Consider the following 13,765-nt stretch of genomic DNA (forward strand, 5'->3'; position numbering starts at 1 on the left):
ACTACCAATGGCCCTTAAAAGGGCCTTTTGCAGGGCATTGCCCCAAAGAAATCAGCTCTTTTACCTGTAAAATAAAATACAAACACCCCCCCCAACAGTAAAACCCAACACCCACACAACCAAACCCCCCAAATAAAAACCTATCTAAAAAACCTAAGCTCTCCATTGCCCTGAAAAGGGCATTTGTATGGGCATTGCCCTTAAAAGGGCATTTAGCTCTTTTTCAGCCCAAAGTCCCTAACCTAAAATTAAAACCAACCCAATAAACCCTTAAAAAAAACTCCAGGACGGAGGGATTTATTAGAGTTGTGGTGGGCTCCGGGAACGGCGGGATAGGGGTTAATAACTTTATCAGAGTTGCGGTGGGCTCCTGGAGCGGCGGGATAGGGGTTAATAATTTTATTAGCATTGCGGTGAGCTCCGGGATAGAGGGATAGGGGTTAATAACTTTATTAGAGTTGCGGTGGGCTCCGGGAGCAGCGGGATAGGGGTTAATAACTTTATTAGAGATGCGGTGGGCTCCGGGAGCGGCGGGATAGGGAATAGCAGCAAGCTCGATGACTGTTAGCTGCATACTTGGTGCACAGCTTTTTTTTATAAATAAGGAGATCGTATTCAGGTCTGCGGCAGCGATGTTAGCCAAGCGTATTGGTGCCGGCGAATGCAGCAAAGTTGACGGCTTGATAATTGAATTGTAGTACCTAGTCTTCAGCTGATCATTATATTTGGCCTATAGTATTCAGTAAACAGCTGATCACTATGCTCAGTCTGCTAGTAGCCAGTCTTTAACTGATCACTATACTGTGGCCTGCTAGTATCTAGGCTTTAGCTGATCACTATATCTGGGCCTGTAGTAGCCAGCCTTCAGCTGATAACTATGCCTTAGTCTTATAGTACCCAGTCTTCAGCTGATCCCTATATCGTGGCCTGTAGTATCCAGTCTTCAGTTGATTTCTATATCTTGGCCTGTAGTATTCAGTCTTCAGTTGTTCTATATATTTACCTGTAGTATTCAGTCTACAGCTGATCACTTTGTTTTGAATTGTAGTACCTAGTCTTCAGCTGATCATTATATCTTGCCTATAGTATTCAGTCTACAGCTGATTCCTAAACATTAGTCTGACACACCGACAAAAGTAGAATATAGTGACGTAAGCTATGATCCGCCGGACTCAGTCCGACACAGATCGATTCTTACGTCACTCCAGATGTTCCGAACACAAGTTCGGCACAATCTGACTACCCTGGAGGTGGCGGATCCCATAGGAATCAATGGGAGTCTCACCATAGCGAAAGTTCATGTTCGCTGCTGCCCGACATCCCATTGATTCCTATGGGAAACGTCTGCACCTAACACCCTAACATGTACCCCGAGTCTAAACACCCCTAATCTGCCCCCCACCTACACCGCCGCGACGGCGTCTTCAATCTTCATCCATCTGGAGCGGAGCCATCTTCAAAGCAGCCGACGCGGAGCCATCTTCTTCCACCGACGCCTACTCGCCGAATGAATATTCCTTTAAGTGACGTCATCCAAGATGGCGTCCCTCGAATTCCGATTGGCTGATAGGATTCTATCAGCCAATCGCAATTAAGGTAGGAAAAATCTGATTGGCTGATCCAATCAGCCAATGAGATTGAGCTTGCATTCTATTGGCTGATCGGAACAGCCAATAGAATGCGAGCTCAATCTGATTGGCTGATTGGATCAGCCAATCGGATTGAACTTGAATCTGATTGGCTGATTGGATCAGCCAATCAGATTTTTCCTACCTTAATTCCAATTGGCTGATAGAATCCTATCAGCCAATCGGAATTCGAGGGACGCCATCTTGGATGAAGTCACTTAAAGGAATATTCATTCGGCGAGTAGGCGTCGGTGGAAGAAGATGGCTCCGCGTCGGCTGCTTTGAAGATGGCTCCGCTCCACTCCGGATGGATGAAGATTGAAGACGCCGCCTGGATGAAGACTTCTATCGGATGGAAGACCTCTTCAGTGCCCCTTGGATGAAGACTTCTATCGGATGGAAGACCTCTTCAGCGCCCCTTGGATGATGACTTTGGCCGCTGCGGATGTCCTCTTCTGTTCCATCGGTGGTCGGCTGGCTGAAGACGGCTAAAGGTAGGATGATCTTCAGGGGGGTAGTGTTAGGTTTATTTAAGGGGGGTTTGGGTTAGAGTAGGGGTATGTGGGTGGTGGGTTTTAATGTTGGGGGGGTTATATTTTTTTAACATCAAAAGAGCTGAATACTTTGGGGCATGCCCCGCAAAAGGCCCTTTTAAGGGCTGGTAAGGTAATAGAGCTGTTAACTTTCGTAATTTAGAATAGGGTAGGGCATTTTTTTATTTTGGGGGGCTTTGTTATTTTATTAGGGGGCTTAGATTAGGTGTGATTAGCTTAAAAATCTTGTAATATTTTTTTATTTTTTGTAACTTATTTTTTTTATTTTTTGTACTTTAGTTAGTTTATTTAATTGTATTTAATTGTAGGTATTTGTAGTTAATTAATTTAAATTATTTAATGATAGTGTAGTGTTAGGTTTAATTGTAACTTAGGTTAGGATTTATTTTACAGGTAATTTTGTATTTCTTTTAGCTAGGTAGTTATTAAATAGTTAATAACTATTTAATAACTATTCTACCTAGTTAAAATAAATACAAAGTTACCTGTAAAATAAATATAAATCCTAAAATAGCTACAATGTAATTATTAATTACATTGTAGCTATCTTAGGGTTTATTTTACAGGTAAGTATTTAGTTTTAAATAGGAATTATTTATTTAATGATAGTGTAGTGTTAGGTGTAATTGTAACTTAGGTTAGTTTTTATTTTACAGGTAAATTTGTCTTTATTTTAACTAGGTAGCTATTAAATAGTTAATAACTATTTAATAGCTATTGTGCCTAGTTAAAATAAATTGAAATTTGCCTGTAAAATAAAAATAAATCCTAAAATAGCTACAGTATAATTATTAGTAATAGCTATATTAGGGTTTATTTTATAGGTAAGTATTTAGTTTTAAATAGGAATAACTAATTTAATAAGAGTAATATTTATTTAATTAATATTTAACCTCTTAAGGACATATGACAGAATTTTTCCGTCATAAAACAATTGAGCAAACTGAAAGCTGTGTCCTTAAAGGGTTAAGTTAGGGGGGTGTTAGGGTTAGGGTTAGACTTAGGTTTAGGGGTTAATAATTTTATTATAGGTTGCAGCGGTATGGGGGGGCAGGATAGGGGTTAATAAATTTATTATAGGTGGAGACAGTGTGGGGGGGGCAGATTAGGGGTTAATAAGTTTAATATAGGTTGCGGCGGGGTCCGGGAGCGGCGGTTTAGGGGTTAAACAATTTATTTAGTAGCAGCGGGGTACGGGATCGGCAGGATAGGGGTTAATAAATTTATCATAGGTGGCGGCGGTATAGGGGCGGTATAGGGGGGGCAGGATAGGGGTTAATAGTATTATGTAGGTGGCGGCGGGGTCCGGGAGCGGCGGTTTATGGGTTAATCAGTTCATTAGAGTGGCGGTGGGCTCAGGGAGCGGCGGTTTAGGGGTTAATACATTTATTATAGTTGCGGCGGGGTCTAGGAGTGGCGGTTTAGGGGTTAATAACTTTATTTAGTTGCGGGGGGCTCCGGGGGCGCTGGTATAGGGGGTAGAACAGTGTAGTTTAGTGTGGGTGCTTAGTGACAGCTTATCAATAAATCTGGGAAAAAGCCAAAGAGCAGCGAGATCGGATGAGTGATAACTATCACAGTCCGCTACTCATCGCCCCGTACTTGGTGCATGGCTTTTTGACAGCTTTTTTGATAACTTTGGCGAGCGTATTCAGGTCCACGGCGGCGATGTGAGACGAGCTTAGGTGAGCGTATTGGGGCGGCGAATGCAGGAAAGTAGACACGTTGATAACTAGAAGCCTATGTCTTGGACTGTAGCACAAAACAATGCACAAACAGCACCTTAAGTTCCCAAATTCCCTTTTTCAACTCAGGGTTAGTGGTGACCGGTGGGGTAGAGGAGACTGCCTTCCTCTCAGTATTCCAACAAAAAGAGTGTCCACAGCACCAAGTAAATGAAAAGAGGTTTATTCTGGTACAAACATTAAAACATGCAACGTTTCGGGATCCATTCCCTTAATCATGCATAGATACAACAGGTGTGTGCACATGCTTTATAGGGGAACACATTAACCCTTTAATGACATTTAAGCATTACTTGTATTATAGCATCATCTAGTGGAGAATGAACATCATTACATTTTATTAATTACAACTATTTATTTTGATGCTTTTAACTTTTATAAAGACAAAACTGAGTGCACTTTAACCCATTGATTGTATTAAAAACAATACTTACATAGAACAGATGCCACAATTTACAGAAACACAGAAAAATCAAGTTCCCTATTTAAACCTAGGGGAACCATTGAATTTAACCTATGAATCCAAAAGGATTCCTTTTGCTTTAATACCTGCTCCCTGTTTCCTCCTCTGCGGAGTCTTCCTATACCATCAATGACTTGCCATCTGAGCTGGCTGATACTATGGCCTGCTTCTATAAAATGACAAGCAACAGGAGCATTCATATCCTTACAGCGTATATTGGATCTGTGCTGACTCATCCTGTCTCTTACTTTTCTGGTCGTCTCCCCCAAATAGATCTTGGAGCATGGGCACTTAATGAGATAAATTACGAAGGATGAGTCACATGTATAATGTTCCTTAATTTTAAACTTTTTCCCTGTTAATGGATGAAGAAATTCTTTACCTTTAATGACAGCATTACAACTGGCACACCCTAAACATGGGAATGTGCCTGTGTTTTTAGAAGTGATATATGTTTGCTTCTGGGCTTTACTGGATCCTATATCACTCCTCACTAACCTATCCTTTAAGTTAGGTACTCTTTTATATGCCATCATGGGGAGTTCTTTAAATGTTGCAATTTCAGGATTACAATTTTTAAGGACATTCCAATGCTTATTAACAATTCTAGAAATCTCCTTGCTGTAAGGGTTGAATTGTGTAACACATACCATACGCTGGTTTTTATCCTTTCTATTCTTATTAAAGGTTACTTCTTCTTTTAAAATTCTCTCTTTTTCTGTGTTAACTAAAGGGGCTGGATAACCCCTTTCCTTGAATCTTGTGGCCATTTCATTTAACCTCAGCTCTACCAATGTTTTGTCAGGTACTATCCTTTTAACCCTTAACATTTGGCTACGAGGTAATGAATTTTTTAGTCTATCTGGGTGATAGCTATCAAATGACAATAGGGTGTTTCTGTCAGTGGGTTTCTTATGTAAATCTACATTTAATAGACCATCAGTGTTCCTATATACAACAGTATCTAGAAAAACAATTTTTTCCTCACTGTGAGATAGGGTATACTTAACCCCATTAACAGAGTTATTAAGTTGTTCAACAAAGGATAAAAGGGATCCAATGTCACCCCACCACACGCCAAACACGTCATCTATGAAGCGCCACCAGGCTGCTCCATAGAGTTTGAACAAAGTATTCTCATATACAAACTTTTCTTCAATTTGTCCCATAAAGAGGTTGGCGTATGATGGGGCGACATTGGACCCCATAGCAGTTCCCCTGACCTGCTCGTACCAATCATCAGCAAAGAGGAAATAATTGTGATATAACACTAATCTCAAAAGCTCTTCCACAAAATATAATTGCGGGGTGGTATAAATGCCAGCATTTTTTAAAGTGCACATACTGGATTCAATGCCACTTTCATGGTTAATGACAGTATATAAACTGCATACATCAAGGGTAAATAGTATGTATTTAGTGTTCTGTACAGATAGATTGTTAACTTTATTTAAAAAGTCACTAGTATCCCTGATGTATGAAGTTAATTTTAACACTTCTGGCTGAAGTAATTTATCCAAATATGTGGCAATGTTAGTGAAAATAGAATTCACTCCTGCCACAATGGGCCGACCTGGGGGTTTCTCAAGGCTCTTATGTACCTTAGGTACTGTATAGAAAATAGGGGTTTTTGGCCACTCTACAAGAAGATAGGTGAACAGATTTTTATCAATAATATTTCTATGCAAGGCTCTATCTAAAATAGATCTAACCTCCTTTTGAATATTAAATACCGGGTTGCCATCTAACCTTTTGTATGTAGTGTTATCTTGTAACTGTTCCCTTATTTCTTGTGTATAGTACTCATTTTGCAATACCACAGTAGCACCTCCCTTGTCAGCTCTGCGTAAGGTGACCCCTTTTGTTTTTAAATCCTTAATGGCTAAGAGTTGTCTCTAGTCAAATTGGGTTTACATAACTTAGGCTGATATTTAATCTTTTCTTTTAATTTATTAAGATCAAAATTCACCAATTTGACAAAAGCATCAACACTGCCATTAATATCAGGGGGAATAAATGTACTCTTTTTGTACAGACCAGTACCTTTAAGTTGTAGCCTATCATTGATTAAATTTGTAGGAGATTCACCAGTAATGCATACTTTATCTTTATTAGCAAAAAATGCCTTAAGCCTAACAGACCTAAAGAACTTAAACATGTCCTTATCCAATTCAAAAAGGTCAATATTCTTTGCTGGGCAAAAAGTCAATCCCTTATTTAACACTGCCAGTTCGTTTTCAGTCAGTGGGACATCAGACACATTTATTACATTTGTTACTTGCTGTGTGTGGTTTTCTTCCGGTTGCTCTCTCTCGCCGGCTGTCTGCGGCGTGCTGCCTTTCCTGCGGTGCCTGCGACCCCCTCTGTGGCCTCGCCTGACGACCTCACCGCTTCGTCGCCTGAAGATAAAAAACTTGAGCCACTGGAGGAATCAGATCCCTGCGTGCCTTCTCCGGTCGCTTGTGTATGACATCCGCGTCCACGACCGCCTCTCCGGCCTCTGTAGCCAGCTGATCTCTGTGGCCAATCGGAGCCCTCGGACCGCCATCTATACACTCTCCCTTGAAGGTAATCAGACTCATCCCTAAGAAACTTCGATCTTTTTCGATCCTGGATCTCCTTCTTTTGGGCTGCAATTTTTTCATCTATGATCTTGATTTTCTTATCAAACTCCTCTTGTGGTAAGGCTTGCTTGAGCTCCTCTTTACCCAGATTAATTAGAACCAATTGCTTCTCTATTTCTTGCTGCAATGTGTCCACTGTGAGTACCATAAGGTCATAGGAGCATTTATTTAATATGGCCTCAAACTTGTTGCAATAATCTTCATGGTCTTTTAATAATGTTGGTCTTGTATTCATTCTGAGACCCCTTGGAATACGTTTGACACGAAAATACTCTGCTAATGTTATCGCATGTAATTCCCATGCCATATTTCTTCTACTTAGCTTTTCATATTCGTTCGTGTTTTTTTCCACAGGGGCCTCTTTAAGAAAATCCCTTGATCCTCTTATCAGGGTGGTAATTCTTGTGGCATCCATATCTGTGTAAGTAAAAGTTCTTGTACCATCTGTTTTCATTTGTTTATCCATATTTGAACAATCTTTACCAGGGATAGATGCAAGTGTGAGCTGCAGTCAGTCAGGAAGGCACCGTCCCGCCTCCAGCAGTATACACCCACTGAGACTCAATTGCAGCAAAACCACCAAGGAATACTCTCTGTCTGTGAAATGGAACAGCAGCAGCAGACAGAACCACCACCTCCTCCTCTTCACCCTCCTCTTCACTCTCTAACACACCTGTGTGGTGGTTCTGTCTGCTGCTGCTGTTCCATTTCACAGACAGAGAGTATTCCTTGGTGGTTTTGCTGCGATTGCGTCTCAGTGGGTGTATACTGCTGGAGGCGGAACAGTGCCTTCCTGACTGATAGCCCGTTTGGTGAACACCTTTCTTGGCTTGCAGGAATCTTTGCCCAGGAGGAGAGTTTACCGGACAACTCTGAGGTTCCTTTCTGCCTAGCTAGCACTACATCTTGGTGCTTTTATACACGTGAGTGGTTCTAAACTACTATCTTAAAATCTGATATAATATACGGAATTATGCTATGTGGCGCCTTCTCTATTTCATTATAGATTAACCTGTTGTGGATGGCCTTATACATCGAGGAGAGCTGCCTCACACCTCTATAACCTTAAAGGGATTCTTTGGACTTTATTTTGGACATTTTTTTTATCTTTTGTCTATTTGGACATTCTGTATTACAGTTTGTATGTTATAAGCTAAGTTGTTCTTGTATGTTTATGCACAAGTACTACTATTTCTGGAACTTATTTATTGTGAACATTGAATATATGTGTTTTGAATCTTGTTTGACCACATATTATAATAATTTTGTCCAGCATCGTTATATTTAGATAGCGCCCCTATTTTATATAATATTGTGTTATCCTCTATAGGATATACACATATATATATATATATATATATATATATATATATATATATATATATATATATATATATATACGGTTTATAATTTCCCTCTCACTAATAATACTGATATGTTTCTAAATAGAAACTTATGAGATAGTCATTGGTTTGGGTAAACTAATTATGGTAACATTTTAATGGTTTAAGCTGCAATATGCTTGCCTTGTCCTCTATTTGCTTGTCCTATTTATATCAGCCAGTATTTACTATCCATGTACATAATCATTTATATTTCCTCTATTGGTGAGAGATATATTTATCATTAGAAATACTAATAAGATGCATTGAGGTATTAAGAACCGATTTCGATAAGGGTTTTTTAAATGTGGATACTTACTGTATCCCTACCCTTGAGTAGCATTGGAACATTTGTTTTGTTGTGTCTTTTGAATAATTGACCTATTAAATGTTTGCTCATTTCCCGCATTATGATTCCTATAACCTATCAAATAAATAAACTTTTGATCAAATACCTTTTCACTTGAGGGTTACAATGGACATGTTAAGATGCAGATTTGTACTATGTCCTTAGCTTTGGATTATGTTTAGTTTAGCTGCTATATACTGTGCTTCCTACCTATTTATTAAATTAATATTGAGTACACATTTGGTTGGACACTGACAGGTTTATATAGATACAATCTTTAATGAGCTATATTAATACCCAGGTTATCTAACACATGTCTGCTCTGATATATATAACTCTAAATTGTTACTAACATATTAGAGAATATACATTTTTACTGTTATTTTCACTCATTTGTCATTCACCCTTGTTTGTCCATCAATTGTGCATGGTAAACCGTTTAAACAGGTAATATCCCTTTAAAAATTGACATCATGTGGTTTTTACACCTGGGGATACAGGTGTATTTAAGGAGCTTTGACACCTTAGTTTTTAAGTCCATGAATAAGGCAGGGGGCTGCCGAAACGCGTAGGACCTTTTCTTACCACATATGTATGGGATTGCAAGCTTTTTATGCTGTTTTACACTGTTTTCTAAATAAAGAACTTTTTATGCTTTATGCCTTGAGGTTTGCTGGTCATCATTGCAAATGGTTAAGATTGCCTGAGGGATGCGGAATGAGAGACACTGCAGCGTGGCAAGTCCGAGAGTGAACAGCTGTAAGGCGGCCGAAAGTTGGCGTGTGACATCACCGCTTGCTTGTTCCGGAGAAAGCAGTAATACAGCGTGGATGGGCTGACAGTGGAGTGATTCCTAGAGGCAAGCAGGAAACTGAGAAGGAGGCTAGACACAGAATCCGTAGCTGTAGGGAGGAGCTTAGAACTACGATAACAGAATACCAAGCAATTAGTTAGGGAAGCTGCAACCTTTTATAGCAGCTGAATAAGTGATGTAATTCTTAAAGGGCCAGAGTTATAATAATTATGAGTGAAGAAGTCAGAACCAAAGGACTTAAGTAAGGCATAATGATACAGACATGACAGGATACCCCCCCCCCCCCCGCAAGGAGCAGCTCCGCGGCTCAAGGGTGAGGGAGATCCGGATTCCTCTGGTGGAACTGCGAGATAAGCCTAGGGGCAGAGATGTTAGTTGCCGGTTCCCAAGAATTACCATCCTCAGTATAGCCTTTCCAGCGGATAAGATACTGCAGAACGCCTCGATGATGTCTCGAATCCAATATACTGTGCACTTCATACTCCAAGTTAGGATCAATGGAAACCTGAGGCAAAGGTTGGTTAGAGGTGTTACCCCGCATCGTGCGATAGGGTTTTATTAAAGGGACAGTCTAGGCCAAAATAAACTTTCATGATTCAGATAGAGCATGTAATTTTAAACAATTTTCCATTTTACTTTTATCACCAATGTTGCTTTGTTCTCTTGGTATTCTTAGTTGAAATCTTAACCTAGGAGGTTCATATGCTAATTTCTTAGACCTTGAAGCCCACCTCTTTCAGATTGCATTTTAACAGTTTTTCACCACTAGAGGGTGTTAGTTCAGATAACACTGTGCTCATGCACGAGAAGTTATCTGGGAGCAGGCACTGATTGGCTAGACTGTAAGTCTGTCAAAAGAACTGAAAAAAGGGGCAGTTTGCAGAGGCTTAGATACAAGATAATCACAGAGGTTAAAAGTATATTAATATAACTGTGTTAGTTATGCAAAACTGGGAAATGGGTAATAAAGGGATTATCTATCTTTTAAAACAATAAAAATTCTGGTGTAGACTGTCCGTTTAATGACACGTGAAACGTGGGATGTTTTTTTAATTAAAGTGGTAGGTTTAATCGGACTGCATTAACATTAATCACTTTAGCTATAGGAAAGGGTCCAATGTATAGTGGTGATAATTTCCTAGAAGGCATTGAAAGTTTAAGATTCTTGGTGGACAACCAAACCAGGTGCCCGGTTGAGTATTGTGGAGGGGGTGTACGTCTTTTGTCATAATAATGTTTCTGGGTAAGTTTTGCATTTTCTATGGCATGTCGAACAGTGGTGAAGTTTGTTGTGATTGGATTTGACAGATCCATAGTTTATAAAAAATGGTGTTTGTTTAGTGGTCGAATGAATGGTATTATTGAACACGAATTCAGCGAAAGGTAGATGTTCAGACCAGATGGGGTACATAAACTTTGTCTTGGAAGCAATATAAGTGGTCTTGATTCTTATGTAACAGTTGTAGCGGTTTAGTGAGGTCTTTGTCTTGTTCTTCTCTAAGGTATGGGAGAGAATCAATGAGAAATAGAAGAAAGTTCTTTTCTGGGATCAATGGTTGGGATGAGAAGGAGTTAGAAGGTTTCTGTGGTAGCCTTGAGAGAGCATCGGCTTTTCCATTTTTTCCTGCTGGTCTATAGGTAATAAGAAAATCGAACCTGGAAAAAAATAAGTTCCAACGAACTTGATGGGCAGTTAGACTCCTAGTGGACTTCAAATATTGCAAGTTCCTGTGGTCAATATAAACGATAGTTGGAATTTTAGCCCCTTCCAGTAGATGTTGCCATTGTTCAAACGCTGTCTTAATAGCCAGGAGTTCTTTATCACCTACAGGATAATGTGTTTCAGGGTTAGTGAGACATTGTGAATAATAGGCCACAGGATGTAATGGTTGTTGCAGTCCTTCTCTTTGTGAAAGTATAGCCCCGATTGCGAAATCAGAGGCATCCACCTCTAGGATGAATTGTAGTTCTGTATTTGGAAATCTCAGGATTGGTGCAGAGGTGAAACTTTTCTTCAGTATATCAAAAGCCTTTTGTGATTCAATGGACCAATGGAACTTAACATCCATTTTCGATAGGCGAGTTAAAGGTTTAGCCAATGAGGAAAAATTTTTAATAAATTTTCTATAAATGTTAGTGAAGCCAAGGAAACTCTGGACCTGCTTTTTCGTCGTCGGCGTTGGCCATTTGAGAATAGTCTGGATTTTATTGTCATCCATGCAAATGCCAGTATCAGAAATTTGGTACCCTAGAAAGGCGATCTTGGTTGAATGAAAAATGCATTTTTCTGCTTTAACATACAGGAAGTTGCTCCTTAGTCTAGAGAGCACCTGTCTTACATGGTTTTTATGTTCAGAAAGGGTTTTTGAGAAAATTACAATGTCATCTAAGTATACAATGACATAGGTATCCAGAATATTTTTGAAAATATCATTAATTAGATGTTGGAAGGTGGCTGGAGCGTTACAGAGACCGAATGGCATGACGGTGTACTCGTACAACCCGTAGCGGGTACGGAATGCCATCAGCCATTCGTCTCCAGCCCTCATCCTTATCAAATTATACGCCCCCCTTAGATCTAATTTGGTGAATGCCTTGGCACCTTCCAATCTCTCTATTATTTCAGAGATCAGAGGTAGGGGGTAACGATTTTTTATTGTAATTTTGTTCAATTGCCTGTAGTCTACTATAGGTCTTAACGATCCGTCTTTGTTCTTGACAAAAAACATACCAGCTGCAGCTGGGGAGGTTGACGGACAGATGAAGCCCTTCCTCAAGTTATCATCAAGATACAATCTTAGGTGTACCAACTCAGGCTTAGACAATGGGAAAATGTGCCTACATGGTATGACTGCACCTGGTAAGATATCTATTGGGCAGTCATATTTGCGATGAGGGGGTAAGTTGTCACACTCGGTTTTGCTGAACACGTCAGAATACTCTGCGTAATCAACGGGGATGTTAGAATCTATAGTATCAGAAACAGGCTGGAGGAGTAAATGAGGGAAACAAGTAGTGGTACAATACTTTGAGGTGAATTGGACTGAAAGACTGGTCCAAGAGATATGAGGGTCGTGTATCCTGAGCCATTATAAACCTAAATAAGAGGAAACACTGGTGAAGTAATGACATCGAATGTGATATACTCCCTGTGATGGTCTTGTGTGGAGACTAAATTCGGAATGGTTTCGTAAAGTACAGGGCCGGATGAAAGAACATTTCCATCTATACCCCTTAAAGGAACAGGAGTCTTTTTTTTTATAAGTGGTGTTTTATTTTTATTCGTGAAAGAAACATCTATATAGGAAGTGGAGGCACCAGAGTCAATTATCCCGGAGACGGTCACGCGTAACTGATCCCACTGTAAAACAAGAGGGAGGTTACAGTAGTGTGTGGAGTTAACGTCAGTTAACATGTCCACTCTTTGGTTCAATGTCTGTATATGTGAAACCATCTCAGTTGGGTCCATTTTGATTTTTGTTAAGGCTTGGTATTGTGTGAGGTTAAGCAAGGTCTGAAAGAAAACAACCAGGTTGTGTGTGTGAACCACAGCTTCTGAGATGCAATAAATTGATATATTGTTGCATGGAGTGCAGAGGGAGGTCACATTAATTACTAAAGTAGCAATGTGAGATTCCAAGATACATTCATAGCAATTCATAGATGGTAAGAATGCTACAGTTGTGCTATGGCTGCCACATGTGAGAGAGACACTAAATAGATGCAGCAGTACAACCGGGAAGCAATATACCAACAGAGTGTTAACACAAAATGAGGCTGAAAGGGTAAATGGTTTGCCTTACTGTTATACAGAATATAATGTGACAAGCTAATATAAGCGTAAAAGTAGAATGAGAGGTAGTACCTGGTAAATGTTTAAGATTGCCTGAGGGATGCGGAATGAGAGACACTGCAGCGTGGCAAGTCCGATAGTGAACAGCTGTAAGGTGGCCGAAAGTTGGCATGTGTCACCGCTTGCTTGTTCCGGAGAGAGCGGTAATACAGCGTGGATGGGCTGACAGTGGAGTGATTCCTAGAGGCAAGCAGGAAACTGAGAAGGAGGCTAGACACAGAATCCGTAGCTGTAGGGAGGAGCTTAGAACTATGATAACGGAATACCAAGCAATTAGTTAGGGAAGCTGCAACCTTTTATAGCAGCTGAATAAGTGATGTAATTCTTAAAGGGCCAGAGTTATAATAATTATG

This window comes from Bombina bombina, chromosome 1 (genome assembly GCF_027579735.1).
Source record: "Bombina bombina isolate aBomBom1 chromosome 1, aBomBom1.pri, whole genome shotgun sequence".
Lineage (NCBI taxonomy): Eukaryota > Metazoa > Chordata > Amphibia > Anura > Bombinatoridae > Bombina > Bombina bombina.